Source organism: Triplophysa dalaica, chromosome 1, assembly GCF_015846415.1.
Source record: "Triplophysa dalaica isolate WHDGS20190420 chromosome 1, ASM1584641v1, whole genome shotgun sequence".
In the NCBI taxonomy this organism is placed as follows: Eukaryota; Metazoa; Chordata; class Actinopteri; order Cypriniformes; family Nemacheilidae; genus Triplophysa; species Triplophysa dalaica.
This window is the reverse complement of record NC_079542.1, coordinates 25,653,807-25,669,178: the sequence shown is the minus strand read 5'-3', so window position 1 is coordinate 25,669,178 and position 15,372 is coordinate 25,653,807. Positions and strand designations below refer to the sequence as shown.

At 38.0% G+C, this 15,372-nt stretch overlaps 4 non-coding genes across 4 annotated transcripts; all 4 read right to left on the bottom strand.

Moving 5' to 3' along the window:
* Positions 1-2,473: 2,473 nt before the first annotated feature.
* Positions 2,474-2,637, bottom strand: LOC130430561 (U1 spliceosomal RNA). The gene has a single exon (XR_008907856.1). It is a non-coding gene; the product is annotated as a U1 spliceosomal RNA (small nuclear RNA).
* A 2,215-nt stretch (positions 2,638-4,852) lies between these two features.
* Positions 4,853-5,041, bottom strand: LOC130431040 (U2 spliceosomal RNA). Its single transcript, XR_008908093.1, has one exon. It is a non-coding gene; the product is annotated as a U2 spliceosomal RNA (small nuclear RNA).
* Positions 5,042-6,663: 1,622 nt separating this feature from the next.
* Positions 6,664-6,854, bottom strand: LOC130430918 (U2 spliceosomal RNA). Its single transcript, XR_008908047.1, has one exon. It is a non-coding gene; the product is annotated as a U2 spliceosomal RNA (small nuclear RNA).
* A 4,727-nt stretch (positions 6,855-11,581) lies between these two features.
* On the bottom strand, positions 11,582-11,745 carry LOC130430618 (U1 spliceosomal RNA). Its single transcript, XR_008907872.1, has one exon. It is a non-coding gene; the product is annotated as a U1 spliceosomal RNA (small nuclear RNA).
* Between the last annotated feature and the right edge of the window lie 3,627 nt (positions 11,746-15,372).

Genomic DNA, 15,372 nt, shown 5'->3' with positions numbered 1-15,372 from the left:
CTTGAGAGTTTTTTTCACCTGGGGGATGGGTGGGGGATTTGGGACTGGGGTGGTTACTGGAGGGGGGATGATGTATGGCAGGGGTGGCGAACCCGCGGCTAGTGAGCGCGGCTCTTTGAATGCCTCTTTGCAGCTCTAAAATCATATATCCACAAGTTGCTTCCTTATCGCATTTTTTGTTTTTTAAATAATTTTAAACTGAACTAAGCTAAACAGAAATATATACAAATTAATTTTGAAATAAAATACATTATTTTTGAAATAATTATTTGTGTACTAAACGTCACGCACTACTAGCGGGTAGACCCATCTAGTTCGTACTGTAATTGTCAATCATCATGGCGGAGGCGGAGTCAGGGAAGCGTAAAGCTACACACAATATGTTGATGAGCACAGAACATTTCAATCTGAATGGGAGGATATATTTTTTTTTGTTGAAAGAAACAAGAAAACCCTTCTGCTTGATATGCCAGACTTCACGGTCGCATTTTAAGGCTTCTAATCTTGAGCGCCATTACACAAAACACCATCATACCGAGGTCGAAAGCACAAGGTAAAAACGTTGAAACGTCAGTCAGAGATGCAAGCTCGGCTCTTTCGGAAATTTACCAAACATTCAGAGACAGTCACATTAGCTGGCATGGAATATTTGGCATTAAAAAGTGCCTCGATGTTAGGGATGTTTTTTGTCCCGAAAACTAACATTTAATTTTGTGTAAAAGTTCTTGTTAATAATTTTTTTCCATATATGTGGCCCTTTGAAGGTATATATTCTTTGGCTCATCAAGCCAAACAGGTTCGCCACCCCTGATGTATGGGATGGCATTAACTCCTGATTAGTCGAGAGTTGGAAGCCCTGTCACTAAGGGAACTCCATTTGACAGTTTAACTGATTTTAAAAAAAAATACCAGTTAATACAATTAGTTAAACGATTTAAAAGGTATGTCTATTTTAAGTTTAATAATAAAAAAATGGATAATTAGTCTGTAAATTATTATTAAATTTACATTTGTACATTTTTAGTTTTCTGTATGGTGAAAGAAAAACATGCAAAGTAGTAATTCACAGAGTATGCAGACTCATGCAAATAGGTGTAAATACCCTTTACACGTTTTCGAGACAGATTAAAATCTGATCAAGCAAATCATTTGACGAAATTGGATTTGTGTAATTCATGTGATTTTTGAGGCCACATTTGTCAGGGCGTTACTCCTCCAAATGGAGTGCCAGTGGCTCGCTCAAGTTCTTTGATTTAAATGCGCTTTGACATTCTTTGTCTTTACGGCGTGTCCACGGCTCAACAGAGCTAATAGTGGAGCTACTGCAAGGGAATTTCGGTGCTAGCCGTCAATTTATCCTTTACATAAATTTTACTTATCTCGTGGATGCCTAGCATCGGCTGCCCGTGCACTTTGGAAAGGAGAAGAAAACGGCATGACCGGTGGTTTCCCTGCCTTCTTATAGACGTGACGTAAAAAAATGAATGTGAAATATGAATAAAGTAAAAATAATGTTGGTTTTGGGTGGTATAGCAGATCAGATTTATATACATTTAGCTAAGACTGGCTGGTGGAAAGCCATTCCTGGGACATCCGTGCCCTCTGAAATGGTCTTTACTGCCACGGGTCTAATTGACAACAAGCTCCAGACTGTCACCACAACACATAAACATGTTACTTTATTAAATAAAAATTCCAAGCTTTGGATTGAGGTAGGCCTGCTATTTTTTTTAATGAAAAAGCTTTCTGACGGATATAAACTTGGCCGTTTCTTCTGTGTTTTTGTTTTGTCATAATTTGTTAATGATTTCAGTTTTTTTCTTGCCTGCTTATTTTATATTTTGGATTTATATTATTATAGTTTTTACACGATTGTCCAAAACGCCGCAGAAAATGTGACGTCTTGAAAATGTGATCTGTGAATGCAGGTGCTGTCGTTGATGAATTCATTATGCTGCTGTTTGCATGTTGAAATAAATCTGTGAATTTTTATTTATCTTGAACATGTCACTGACCCTCATCAACTGTAGCGATGTTCTCATTTCAAAGTCGGAGTCCTCCGGATAACTCATGCGAAGGCGTGTGTGGCGGATCCTTCGAAATGAGATGCGGCATGTATTTTTTTATTCAAAATTAATGTTAAAATCTTATATAATTACGGTTAATGTTTGGATAACAAGTGCCAGTTCTCGGTTAGGATAATTTTTTTTAAAGATTTATTTTTGCCGTATGGCCTTTAAGAGGATGAGAGAGAGGGGGTGGTGTAGGAGTGCAGGATGCACCAGCACCATATATCAGAGCACAAATCACTCCACAATTAGTTCCAGTGAGAGTCAGGGTAAGTAACCAAACAATCCAGTTTTGTCATTGCTATTAAGGCAAAATTAATCTCACAAACTTATTTAAAACTTATTTTGTTGGATACCCTAAAGTTTATAAATGTTAAGATAATCTATTCTTTACCAGCATTGATCAGGGGAGAGCGCGAACGCAGTCCCCCACTACCACAAATTATGCAATCGAGATTCCCACATTTGGGGAATTCGCAGGGGTCAGCACAGCCGAAGTGCAATGGCTGAGCCTCACCCTGGGTGAACCACCTTCATGATCATGGTGTCTCCCTTGCCAGGTAAGTATGAGTTGTACACAGACTACGGAGGGCAGCTAACTTTGGGGAACATCACTTTCGATCAGGGTTTAAAATCAATACCCACCAAATGTGGGTAAGATACAACCCTGGTGGATCAATTCTGTCAAACTTCTGCCCAATTTTGATGGGTACCTCGTTTCACAAAATATGTTCACTCACTTTGCTGGAGAAGATCACGTTAGCAAAGACTCAAATGTACAGCTAATGTGCAGACTTGCTTGAACACACATCACTACACAACTAATAAGGGGTGGGGGGAAATAGATTCACCTAACTATAAAGATTCTTTTTAAAACTATGTTAGAATTGATTGTTTTAACAGTTTTTTATTTAATTCTTTTTCTTTTCCCTAGACGTGCAGGAGAGAACTTACTCATTAATTTCAGCAGAGGGCGACATCCATTAGATAATATATCAATTTCAAGCAGGCACGAGGAGGAAAAACATGGCGGAAGCAGATGAACCCTTTTCAAGAATTCTTTCTATCCCATTGTTTTAAATCCAGGTCTATACCGCAACCATTCTTCCTTTAGGGCTGACCGTTTTTCTTAATGGTCGTGACTGCAAAACTGACAAATATATATTTATTTATAATCATCTTAAAAAACATGTAATTTTGACAATTTTGGTGAGATACATATATATTTTGTAACTAAATGTCTTTGTTAGTTACTATACAGTGGTGTTAAAAATTATTTGCCCCCTTCCCGAATATGATTATTTTTTTGCATATTTGTCATGCTTAAATGATCCAGTTCAAACAAATTTGAATGTACCACAAAGAGAAACCCAGAGTAAATGTATTAAGGGAAATAACAATCCAAACATTTCTGACCCTATATGAAAAAGTAAATGCCACCTTTGATGGCAACAACGGTAATCAAGCGTTTGCGAAAGTCTTTCACATCAATGTGGAGGAATTTTGGCCCACTCTTCTTCGCAGAATTGTTATTCAGCCACATTGGAGGGTCTTTGAGCATAAACGGCCTTTTTAAAAAGTCATGGCGCAGCATTTCAATTGATGAGGTGCGGACTTAGACTAGGCCACTGCAAAACCTTTATTTTGATTTTTTTAGCCATTCAGAGGTGGAATTGCTGATGTGTTTTGGATCATTGTACTGCTGCATAACCCAAGTGCTTTTAAGCTTGAGGTCACAAACAAATTGCAGAGGCGCAGAATTCCTGATTCCATCAATTATAGCCAGTCGTCCAGGTCCTGAAGCTGCAATATGATGTTCTTTTTATGAATAATGTGTTAGTTTTATGCCAGATGTAACGGGACGCACACCTGCCAAAAAGTTAAACATTTGTCTCAGCAGTCCAAAGAATATTTGTCCAAATGTTGCCCAAAGATGTTTTTTCAGCAAATATGTGACAAGCCTTTGTGTTCTTTTTGGTCAACAGTGTTTTTCGCCTTGGAGAGGCCTGTATTTCTTTGGATGTTGTTCTGGTATCTTCTATGTCTTCCTGGATGAGGCATCGTTGTGCTCTTGTAGTGATTTTGATAGGCCGGCCACTCCTTGGATGGTTTACCACTGATCCACGCTTTCTCCTACTGTGTTTCGCTGGAATCCCAAATCCATAGAAATGGCGTTGTAACCCTTTCTAGACGGAAACATTTTAATAACCTTGTTTCTCATCTGTTCTTGATTTTTTTTAGATCGCAGGATGATGTTTTGTTTTTTGAGATCTTTTAGACTACTTCAGTTTGTCAGACAGGTTCTACTTAAGTCTTATTACTGCCAGACTTGTTGAGTCAAGAAATCACTTGAGTGTGGCTAGTGAAATTTAACTCAGTTTTTCAATTCATCACAATCTACTCATGATTTACCATGGGGCAATTACTTTTTCACATAGGGTCAGAAATGTTTGGATTGTTTTTTCCCTTAATAAATAAAACCATTATTTAATAACTGCATTTTGTATTTACTCTGGTCTTCCATGAGTAATACAAAAAAAATTGATGCTGGGAATCATTTAAGCATGACAAATATGTTAAAACAAAACATCTGGAAAGGGCCAAATACTTCTTCATACCACTGTATGTCTTTGTTACATTTTGAATGGTTTAACAGTATGGTAAAACAACAATCTTACCAATACAATACATTTACACTAATAGTAAAGACATAACAATGAGAACATATTACATTAAGAGTATAACTATTGAGCCATCAAAAATCTTTCTTTCACTTGAGCAGAAGGGGGTGTACCATTCACGGAAGTACTGCAAGACCGGGTCGATACGTGAAGTGGATGGAGCAAGCCCCTGTTCCATCTCCCTATTCCAAAAATCAATTTAATATATGGTCCCCAGATAGGAGACGTATCAGATATTAAACTGATAAGAACAGATTTTTCTTTCGAAAAAAGTTTATTGACATCATGTATCGTTTTTACATCTCAATTTCATGACTTTTTTAACATTTCAATTTAGAAGTTTACACAACGATAAAAACATTCAAAAAGTGAATCCTGGAAATAGAGATAAAAACAACATAAAAACAAGGGATGACATAAAAGACATGTTAAACATGTTTAAAAATTTAAACACATGCTCTAAAAGGTATAAAACACATGTTTAAAACCCTTTACAGTGTTTTAAAAGGTATAAAACTAGGAATTCAATTCAAGTTTATTTATATAGCGCTTTTCACAATGTGTATTGTTTCAAAGCAGCTTTACAGGGGCAAACAGGAAAAACAGAAAAGTTGAAACACAGCACAGTGCATGGTATTTATACAACGAGTAAGATCATTCTAATAAATAATATCTAATTTCTAATTAAATAAATAAATGAATGAATGAATGCAGTCTCCCGGTGAGCAGGCCAGCACTGCCCTGCTGTGGCGAGGAACCCAAACTCCAATGACTGATTAATGGAGAAAAAAACCTCGGGAGAAACCAGCCTCAACCGGGAGGGCCAGATCCCCTCTGACGTGTCATAGCTGAACTCAAACTGGTGACATGTGATTTTAGTTTAGCATTTAATACCAAAATCGCTTGCGGCCACACCACCCTGAGCACGCCCGCTCTCGTCTGAAAACTAGGAAATGACCATTAAAACCCACAATCTTAAAAAACCACTGTCTCTCGTCATCCGTTGTCCAGAACCGGGAGGAGTCCCTGACAAGATGGCCATCACCCTGCTCTGCAGAACAAGCCAATTTCCTTCTATTTCCGGCAGACCGTGCAAACCCAGAAGAGGAGGGGCTATGTATATTAGCTAATAAATTTGCATTTTGAGTGACGTTACCTTAACGTCGATCGACGCGCGGCGTTACTTAACCGCGTGGCGGCGTATGACGTTAATTTTGCACCATGCGGCGCTTATTTAACGCCTGGCGACGTTAAGAAATCGGCGTTTTAATATTAATACAGCGATCCAAAGCACGCGAATTGTGATCCTTTTGGCTTTCGATACTGGCAGCGTTTAAAAAAAATCAGCATTTTTAATATTACTACAGCGATCCAAAGCACGCGAATTGTGATCCTGTTGGCTTTCGATACTGGCGGCGTTAAAAAAAAATGGCGTTTTAATATTAATACGGCGATCCAAAGCACGAGAATTGTGATCCTGTTGGCTTTCGATAGGATTAACGTATAGCATACACACACATACATCATTTCCGGGGCTTGCATACAGCGTGTTTACGTGTTACAACAACAGCTATTCTTTGGTGTGTCCTGCTCCTAAACTTTGTGACTTCTCTGATTTCATCATAATTCTGAAAATGTCGTCCACTCGCTGATCTTCTTGGGGATTGGAAGGTGGGACTTGATCTCGAGCTTGTGTACACACTGTGACATTATAGTTAACCACGATTAATATTAGATTATCAATGGGCAAACCTCAACGTAAGAAATAATATCATGGGAGTTTATACAAGATTAAAAATTATTACATCACTACAATTATACGCATAACATCAATTTGCTATAACATTTATAAATTAAACTTTCTTGCAAAATTTACAATCTATGATAAGTATTATCTTCTTTTCAACATTAAAGGGGGGTGCACCGTTCCCGGAGGTACTGCAATACCGGGTCGATGCGTGGAGTGGTCGGAGCAAGCCCCTATTCCATCTCCCAGTTCCAAAAATCAATTTAATATATGGTCCCCGGATAGGGGACGTATCAGATATTAAACTGATAAGAACAGATACTACACTTGATCTTAGCCAAAAGGCCGAGAAGCGATACCCATAAATGGATGGAAGCAAGAAATGCATTCTTTGAAACAGTGCATAGAACGATGGTAAAACACATTATTTTTGGAATTTTCATCTCAAAAGTTTCTTGTACAATATTTAAATCAACAATATACTTTTTTCTAGCATCTGTAAGATATGGCTGAATGTTAAAATAGATAAACTTTCTTCAACAAAGACAAAAAGAGGAAGAGGGGATATTATAATGAGCTACAGGCTTCACCAATCAGAAACACAGACACAATTCTCTTAGAATTACACAAAAAATATACTTTTATCACGATAGATTTCAAAAGGGAATGTTACAAAAAGCAATGATGACCGGACAGCAAAACTATGCACCAAGTCTAGCAAATGAATGATGTTAAAAAAAGGTTTTAAATACGTAACGTCTTTGCCACCAAGTGGACAAATAAAGCATTGCAGTAAAACTATTCCTATCAAAGTAGGTCACACAATGCCCTAACAAACCATTCAACAAATGAAAATAAAACAGACAATGAAACAAGGGTAAAGTTTACAACTGATAAAAAAAGCAATGTTTTGTAGAAGATTACAACCAGATTCTAAAACATAACAGGCCAAAATGTATTCTACTGAAAATAACAAAATGTTATTAAAATGTTATCTTTCTTTATAAATTACATTAAGTTATATTTTCATACACCTTTGTTAATGAGTGTAATATTCTGTGACAAATTTCAAGCTATTTGTCTTTATTTAAACTAGGGGTGCTCCGATCAGGATGTTTGGAGCCAATCACTGATTCTCGATCACTGAAAGCTGTATCGGCCGATATCGATCACCGATTACAGGAGCTATTTGAAGCTTTCTCAGTACCAGGAGAGAAATTCTCATGAATTAACAAATGAATTTTAGTAAGTAACATATTTGGTAACACTTTCCTTAAAGCATATATGTATAATAGAGGTGTGAACATACACTGGTGTCACGGTCCGGTTCGATTACGATTATGTCATCGATTCTGTTCAATCCGATATCACGATGCATTGACGATGAATTGGCGTCTCAAATTTCAATTTTACTAGTTCACATTTTTGTCTGAACTGAAACTGTAATTTTACCTGCTCTCATTTGACTATCAAACAAAACTCAAGTCTGGGCTTTGGCATTTGTGGTATTACCCTTGGCGCATGGGCGTAAATCTCCTTTAACAGTAGTGGGGTGACAATACACATAAAAAATCTCAAGAGCAATTTTTGAAGGGGACACAAATAAAACAGTCAAAATTGTACAAACTACGACACAAAGCGACAATATGCATTACGTTCATAGGTTTATCATGCAGACCTGCAGTCATATTACAACTGAACTGAACTTTCACATACTGTAATACAAGTGAACAAAAAAGCTTCATACCATTTATATTTTTTGTCTCTGTTGTAAAGACAGGAAACGAATATAAAATCACAATACCCATGATACTACATGTTAACAATGAGTCACTTTTTAAACACATGTTATCCTGATCTATACTGCAACATCGTCTGATAAAGTTACCGTACATCTACATTAATGATTAGTTGTTATTTTCCCCTGCAGTGCACAGCCTCCTCCAACAAACTTTGTTCATGTTCGTGTACCCAAACAAACAATCAGTAACAGTGACAAATGCTTAAAGTCTGTGTTGTACTCGTTGATGTATCGCCCTAGTTTCAGTAAACTGAATGTTTAGCTTATCCGCCACCAACATACTGCACAAAATAGATGCTGAGAAGGTCGCCAAAAATAAAACAATGCATGGGAAACAGCTTTGGCGTGTTAGTTGCAGTGTGTGACGTCCTTTGTAACAAGCTAACGTTAACGCGCTAATGTTTACTAGCTAAGTAAGTCGCTTACATAGCAGAATCATGTAAAATACATCAGTAATCAGCATTTTTTGCAACAACTAATTAAATAATGAATCCGCATGAACTACATTAAAGAGAATCACTTAATTTAAAGTGAATAAAATAGCCTTCTTACTAGAGTTCAACAACCACGGATGAACTGATCGCATACCTGACTTAAATATGTTGCGCAATGTGCAGGTGAGATGAACGCGGAGAGCAGGCAGTGCACAATTGGTTTAGGTAAACATAAACATATATATGAGAACAATAGAGAATACAAGTTTATTTGATTTGAGGAGGGCACAACCCTTGGATGTGGGGGGGAAGTGTCCCCTCCATCCCCCGGGATTTACACCCATGCCCGTGTACGGTGGCCGCTAGGTGTCACTGCGCTGCAACAGAAGAAAACACATGCAAACACAAATAAACACAAGCAAATTCAGAAAAGCCTCTTCATTTGTTTGACGACACATGCCCTGCAAATACTCTAAACACAAACAAACACAGAAACACGCTGCATATACTCGCAACACAAACAAACACAGAAACGCGCTGCAAACTGCACAGACGACAACGGAAGTGTTTCCGGGGGCCCGGAAAAACTGATGCACCTGATTGGGCACACTTCACTTTGACTGTTCAAATTTGTTAGTGGAGTTGTCAGCCACATTGAAGGTAGTTGCTTTATAACTTTATTTTAACTTTCTTAACGTACGTCCGTAGGATATTATTAGCCTGTCGATTTGAACAGGTTAACAAAAACAATGAGACGTAGTAACTGCTCGACTTAAACAAGTGTAACTATAAAAAAGGTTAAAGGTTTAAAAAAATGATTAAAAACGTATTCTAGTCGACATAGTCAGTGTGGCTGACAACTCCACTAACGAATTTGAACAGTCAAAATGAAGCGCGTCCCAATCAGGTGCATTAGTTTTTGGGGTCCCGCGGAAACACTTCCGTTGTCGTCCGTGCAGTTTGCAGCGCGTTTCTGTGTTTGTTTGTGTTGCGAGAATTTGCAGCGTGTTTCTGTGTTTGTTTGTGTTGCGAGAATTTCCAGGGCATGTGTTGACAAACCAATGGAGATGCTTTCTGAATTTGCTTGTGTTTTTTGTGTTTGCATGTGTTTTCTTCTGTTGCAACGCAGTGACACCTAGCGGCCACGGTACCTGTGTGTTTTATTTGTGCGTGACAAGATTTACACACAGTTTGTGTCCTGTCCTGGTCGTGCTTACCGCATTTTTCATAAAAGCCGAAATGTGCACAGAGTAATTGGAGCATTTTTGATTAAAGCTCGTATGGGACATGACGTCAGAAAAACGTAAGTACGTAATAACCGGACTGAACAGATACCGAATCGTCCTCGTTTGCATCGCGATGCATCGTAAAATCGATTAATTTCGCCACCCCTAATGTATAATGCATTATAAAGAGTTATTAAAGGGTAAAATGCATTATTAATATTCATAATGTGTTTTGTAATGCATTATATGTAGTTGTAAAGAATTATAACAAATTTAAAATGTGTAGTGCAACAATGAATTGCTTAGTGTTATAATGTATTAACTGTAATAACAATTATCTATAAGACATTAGATGCATTAAAATGTGCATTACACTGCTTTAAAACCACTTTTATAATAAAATAAATTTAAGGAAAGTGTTAACACATATTTTCATAAAACATAGCAGCCTGTGACATGAGTCCCAGAAACCCTTTGTCGTCCACAATATAAAGTGGCTGTGATCAAAGCAATTTTATTACATTATTTTATCTGATATTTCTTTATGCTTCTTACTGTCCTTGCAGTAGGGTTAATGCTTTTAAAAATGTCTCTGTTACTGACAGCTGAGGAGAGGTTGCACTAGACTTGGACTTATTTATTATTCAATGTTTCGATTGTCGGACATAAAATACTAATCTAGTTACAAGCAAATGTTTATGTTCATATGTCCAATCAGTAACAATGACTGGTGCCTGTAAAAGGTGTTTTGTACTCACAAGAAAGCTGTGGTTAAGTCATTTATGTGCTGCTTCACTGAACAGAGAAACACAGTGAGAGGCATTTTCCACTTACTGAAAGCTATTATTTATCCAAAAAGACACTATTTTATGAGGTAAAAACTCTCTAAATACAGCACCACAGCGCGCCTGTGTGTATGCATGCACGGGATGCCGGGAGTGATGGATGCATATGCACCTCGAGTCTCTGTTGACCACATGCGCGTTTAGCAAATTGAGCAGGCATTTGAGAGTAAGCTAATGAATAGGAAACACACATACTTTCGCAATGGCCTACCTCCTTCCGCGTACAATCACGTTCAGTCCATTCACGATCACGTTCTAATGACACGAAATGAAAAATAAGGGAATCACAAATCGCCTTTATTGTAGTCCGTCAAAATGACAGATTGCCTTCAGATTTTTGATCATACTTCCCAAAGTGATTATCGGCCGATTATGATCGGCGACCGATCAATCGGAGCACCTCTAATTTAAACCATTGCGTTTTTAGTTACTATCCAGTCTCTATCTACCACAGAGTTTGTGGCCTTAACTTACAAAACAATTGTAAACTTTGATTTAACAACAGGTAAAATGGACCATTTATGAACATTAACTACACTTTAGACGCACCTTTATAAAACGTGTATGCTTTGACTATATATTATTAGCCTTGTGAAGGCAGTTTTGTTAGAGTTTCTTCCTCAATTAATAGCATTTATGACACTACTTTCTTGGAACAGCCTATAGCTGAATTATATCTGATCATATGTGTTGATTACAACAAACTTCTCTAACTTCCAGAACCACAATGACTTCAACTACATAAGACCACATGAAATCTATTTTTAAACAGCTAAATCAGGGGAGAGCGCGAACGCAGTCCCCCACTACCAGAAATTATGCAGTCGAGATTCCCACATTTGGGGAATTCGCAGAAGTCAGCACAGCCGAAGTGCAATGGCTGAGCCTCGCCCTGGGTGAACCACCTTCATGATCATGGTGTCTCCCCTGCCAGGTAAGTATGAGTTGTACACGGACTACGGAGGGCACTGACTTCAGGGGACATCAATTTCAATGATGTCAAGATGTTACTTATCGCCATATGACAATAATCTAAACTTTGCATAATGTTTCCACCTCATAATATCAGATTCGCTTAATAGGAAAAGTTGTTATAATCCCACTATTTCACACAGTTGACTTGACAATAGGACATTTCCCACGCCTTAAGCAGGGGGGAAGCAGTCAAGAATATGAATAGAGGAAGGAAGGTCTGAGGTTCCACTTGATTGTCGGGTAGGCATCCTCTGTGTTTGGGGGATAAATGATTATAGAAATACATAGCCTACTTACTATTATAAATCAAACAAAGTAGTTAATTCATCGCATGATTAGATAATTCTCTTGTTGGGTGTTTAAATTAGTTCCCGATTTAAAAAAGAAACATGAACGTGTGGCCTGTCCATATTGCATCACAGTACAGCACTGCACTCCATTGGGTCCGCAGAGCGGAGCTAGGTGAATAAACACCAAAATCATTGAATATCATCTACTCTTTTTTTTTCAAATCTACCTTTTTGTCGAAGATAATTGTTACTCCAGTGTAGAAACTATGTCCAGGTTCTAGACCATCTTTAACTAGGCCTACATGTTATCACAACATTCCTATTCGTTTACAGTTTTAAACTGATCCACAAAATGTAATAATTTCTTAAAGCAGAACGTGCATCAAGCCAGTGGCGTTAGCAAAATTTTATTGTTGTCTTTTATGAGCAAAAGTGAGTACTTTCTCGTGGGGTTCTTACAAGTCTACATAATCCTTAACACCAAAGCAAACAGACTCAAAAAGGTTCTTTCAGTTCTTTCTTTAAAACTGTTATAAAATACTTGCACATCTCAGCAAAAACTACAATGCGTTTATGTCACTATATTTGCAACATGCCCAGCCCTGTACTGTTGCATCTTTACAATAGTGTAACCACAAACTAAAAACAAAGGTGATAATAGTTAATTACTTTCCTATTGTAAGGTTAGGTTAATGGTTGGGATAGGTGTAGACATTAGTTTATGTAATTTATTGTAATGTTATGGTGAGATTTTGCATCTCTTCCGGCCTTTGCTGCATCCCTTCTAGCCACAAGCCCACACAGCTCTTATTTTTTTCAGAATGAAAAAGACTCCTTATGCAACACTGCCATCTTGTGGCACATTCTACAAACAGCAGCGATCCATCAAACAGAAGTACATTTAGTCATTTTAGCAGTCGCTTTTATCCAAAGCGATTTACAAAGAGTTTAGGGAGCAACAAGCATATACAGGAGTAATAATACAATAGGTGCCAATACAAAGTTACTGGTTTCAACAAAAGCTAGATCACATCCTGTTGAGATTAAGAGAGGAGTTTTTTTTTTTGTCTGTCAAGTATTCAGAGAAGAGATGGGTTTTAACTACATCTGAAAGATTAATTGCTAAAAGATCCTGATCTCGATTCGAACAACAGACGATCTCATTAATGAAAATCAACGTTTCTCTTGCGTCTATTAATTTACACCTCGGACTTAAATCATAACGCTTCAATATTTGCTATTTCTGCCGCAGAAGTTATTATTATAAGGGTATGTAACGACGTCACAAACAGTGTCTTCAAAACACACACTATCATTATTTCTGTGTTAAATGATCACAGAAGTACTGGGATTAAAGCAGAGAATGGCCAACTCACACCCTTAAAACTCGTTAACAAGCTCATACTCTCCCTAATTATTATGCTTCACATCTTAACTGGTCATGTTTGAAACGAAACTAACGATTGTAGTTTGTATCGCGGACAAATCCGAGTGCGCGCTTATATCCGTCATTATGGTAAAACACTTCATCATATCGCCTTTTACTCTATTAACGCTAATTGAGGAGCTGCTATTAGAGCTCTTCATCAAGTTGCCCATCATTTCTTGTTTTCAGGTTATTTAAACTGTTTACCGGTGAGAATACTGCGTTGTTACGTTTATCAGTAGTGTCTTTCTGTAAAGACCCCTTCAAGCGGTCTGTAGATATCAGGCAAATGTATAAAAAAAAAGTGTCACCTTATGAATTTGTTTTACTGAGAAATATTTCATATACAAGTTACTTCAACGCATTTATACTTTTAAGGAAGTTAAACGTTTGCATTTAAAGTAAAAAAAATGAAGAATTTTGGGCTGATGAAAGATAAGGCGCGCTGCTGTGTTCTGAAGCAGCTGGAATCTAAGGATCTAACCTTTCTTATGTTGAATCAGGCATATCGGCATGACCGCATTGTCTTTGCAATGTGATTATTTAAGGACAGCTGTTCATCAAATATAACTCGGAAGTTTCTGGCTGTTTTGGTATCAGTGATTGTGGTATTGCCAAGTTGGATAGTGAGATCGTGTTGCACCGTGGGGTGTGCCAGAAACACCAGTAGTTCTGTCTTGCAGGCTTCAGCTAGAGGTGATGCTCTTTCATCCAAGCTGAGATGTTTTCTAGGCAGACTGTAATTCACTGCATCATCATGCGATGTAGGCTAGAGCATGAACGTTAATGTTCATGTGCCCAGGCAGTCAATAACAGTGACAGAATTTTGGAAACGCTGTTTTGTTCAGTCAGTTGAATGTGCTACTGTTTTCTGCCAGTCGCTGCACAGATAGACCGAGAAAGACAAGCCGCATCGGCAAAGCAAAACCTCACGCTCGCGGTGCTGTACCGGTGTTCGAATTGTCCTACCCTGTCAGATTTCCCTATCGCAGGGCAAAACTTAATATAACATAGGGCTACACGATTATTAATCGCGATATCTCTTAATCCTATTGTCATCGAGCTGGCAACGATATGCAATGTGTCAATTTTTTTTTGAATGAGTAGCTCTGGGATCATTAGGAAATGCTGCTTAATCTAAAAGCAGTGCAAGTTTGAGTTGTCAAACATGATCATTATAAATATACTTTATTATCATAAAAATACCTGATTAGGCTGAAGTTACAGTGATAAAAAGGTGTCCATAGGCATTTACTTGTTATGGTCTTCTTCTGCAGTGCGTATTTGGAGTTTCCCAACGAGAGCGCCCTCTGGCTTTCGGATGCAGCACCATATTTTGTTAGCTGTTCAGCACTATTTTCTTGTTAGGAAATAATACATTTGCCAGATTCCGTGCCATTCCGTGTTGTACATCAAATTCTGTTTTATGACTGGATTCCTCGATTCCGTCCGCGTTTTCCGCATTGCGGAAATCATAGGGCTCTATGTTAGGGAGCGGTCATTGGTATCGGTGTGTCATTGCGAGTAAGAGTACATGAGCTTGGTTTCGGGCCGATACCCAATACTGGTATCGGTGCATCCCTAATGAAGTCAAACACACCCGATATTAAATGATTTAAAGTTGATTATCGCCAGTCCTAACGCCTTGGGCCACACATAATCAGTGTGCAGTACGAATGCCGTGCGTAGAGCAACACGTATACAGTATAGATCCGTCATGCGTCATTGTTTTTCACACATACTACGTTACGTTTGCGTGCAAGCGGTCCGCGTTTTCAGAGTGACTCAGTCAACAATGGTTAAGTAACTTCCCAATGTTTGGAAGATTATTCCAAAATAAAAGGATTATGAAACGCGATTTTCATTATTGTGATTCTT